This window comes from Diceros bicornis, chromosome 24, assembly GCF_020826845.1.
Source record: "Diceros bicornis minor isolate mBicDic1 chromosome 24, mDicBic1.mat.cur, whole genome shotgun sequence".
Taxonomy (NCBI): Eukaryota; Metazoa; Chordata; class Mammalia; order Perissodactyla; family Rhinocerotidae; genus Diceros; species Diceros bicornis.
This window is the reverse complement of record NC_080763.1, coordinates 50,672,504-50,674,792: the sequence shown is the minus strand read 5'-3', so window position 1 is coordinate 50,674,792 and position 2,289 is coordinate 50,672,504. Positions and strand designations below refer to the sequence as shown.

General features: G+C 47.9%; 1 pseudogene; it reads left to right on the top strand.

Annotated features, from left to right (window-relative positions):
* Window positions 1-392: 392 nt before the first annotated feature.
* Window positions 393-840, top strand: LOC131421208 (immunoglobulin heavy variable 1-2-like; annotated as a pseudogene).
* The last annotated feature ends 1,449 nt before the right edge of the window (window positions 841-2,289 follow it).

Genomic DNA, 2,289 nt, shown 5'->3' with positions numbered 1-2,289 from the left:
CAGGAATAAGATCTTCAGACATCAGAGCCCAGAACAGGTTCAGGTGGACTCTGTTCCATTCAAAGGTGGGTTCACAATGAGGATCATGTCATGCGGGGGGTTATTCCTCGTTGGGAGGAGCTCTGTCCGCAGAGTTTGGGGACATGGCAGGGGACACATATCCTCACACAAGGATTAGGACTTGGGCTCCCAGCATCCCACTGAGCATGGTCCCTGTGTCACGGATCTTCTTCTCTCGGGTTAAGACAAGTCTTGACTATGAAATATTTAGCCTCAGGAACATACAAATAAGTGGACGAGTACTAGGTTAAATATGGATGTGTCTGTACCCTGAGAGATCACTCAGCACCCACCCCCGCCCAACAGAGGCACCAAGAGCACAGCCCCTCACCATGGACCAGAGCTGGGGAATCCTCCTCTTGGTGGCTGTGGATACAGGTAAGGGGCTTCCCAGTCCCTGGGGTGAGGAGGAGACCAGGAACAGTGAAGGGGGATTCCATCCACTCGCGTCTCCTCTCCACAGGTGTCCACTCCCAGGTGCAGCTGGTGTAGTCTGTGGCTGAGGTGAGGAAGCCTGGGGCATCAGTCAAAGTCTCCTGCAAGGCATCTGGATACACCTTCACTGAGTACTTCATGCACCGGGTGCAACACACCCCTGGACAAGGGCATGACTGGATGGTACGGATCAACCCAAACAGTGGTGGCACAGACTATGCACAGAAGCTCCAGGGCAGAGTCACCATGACCAGTGACATGTCCACGAGCACAGCTTACATGGAGCTGAGCAGTCCAAGGTCTGAGGACACAGCCGTGTATTACTGTGGGAGAGACGCAGTGTGATAAATCACATCCTGAGCGTATCAGAAACCCTGAGGGAGAGGGCAGCTGTGCTGGGCTGAGGAGGTGACAGGGACAGTTAGGTTCAAGGCTTTCTTAGGAAACAGGGGTAAGACATTGAGGAAATGACCAACAGAATCATGTGTACATGTACTTTATGGGGGATTCTCCACTCAATAATCACCCTGTGAACAAAATGTAGTGGGTGAGGAGAATCTCCGTGAATATTGCAGATGGCAGCATTCCCCTGCAGGTTTTTGTATGAACCTAAATATTTAAATGACTGGGGTGACTACCAAAGATTAGAACTGCTCCATCAGGTGAGAAGTCTAGGTGTACCTCCACAGGAAAGTGCTAAAACCCCATCCAGGTGCTTCTGCCCTGTTGCACCCCTTCCCCTGGGTGAGAGTTCCTGTTGCTCCACATCCTCTCCAGCATTTGGTGCTGTCAGTGTTTTAGATTCCCACCATGCTAATAGGTGGGTAGTGGTATCTCCTTGTTTTAATTTGCAATTCCCTAGTGACTTATGATGTTGAGCATCTTTTCATCGGCTTATTTTCCATCTGTGTTACTTCTTTGATAAAGTTCAGGCATTTGGTCCATTTTTAATTGAGTGGTCTGTTTTCTTCTGATCAGTTGTGAGTATCCTTGTGTATTCACAGTACAAGTCTGTACCAAATATGCTATTTGAGAATGTATCTTTCTGTCTCTGGCTTGCCTTTAGATTCCTATAATTCTGCCTTTCACAGAACAAACATTTCTGATTGTGATGCATTCTATTTATCAATTTTTTTTCAGAGAACATATTTTTGGTCTCATTTGTAAAATCTTGTCCACAAATCCGAGGACATCCAGAAGCTCTCCCAAGTCCCTGTGTGAGGCCACCGTTAAGGGCTGGGGCTTCAGCTCCATCCTGAAGGGGGAATTGCATCAGCTACTTCGAATTCTTCTCTGTGGGAGATTGGTCCCCTCCCTTCATGTGTTTCTTTTCTTCATTTTTTAGTATCAGTATAGATACTTTGGTACCCTTTGGGGGCATTTTGTGGTTGGATCCTAGATGCTTTTGAAATTCCCCTGTGATATGTTTTCTGAACAATTCTTTATTCCCTCAACGACATGATGCTCCAGCCTCATGTTTCATATTCCTTTCCAAGCCCTAGAACTAGCCATTTCTCTAGGTAATTCTGTTTTCTTTTGTTGTGGAATGGTATTAGAAACCAAGAGTTTGGTGCTGGTGTGCCCTTTGCTACGGGGGTGTCATTGCACACTTGCCAACAGTTGGCAGGGTCAGGTCTGCAGATTTTAGCTATGCTAATGGGCCAGCAGTAGCAGGTTAGGGTGAGGGGAGCTATTGGGGGAGGAGTCTGGCTTTGCTGTGATCCTGATGCTCTTGGATATGTTGACTCCTCATGTGCCTGTCCCTCACTAGAGACAGACCCTCGCTCTCCTGAG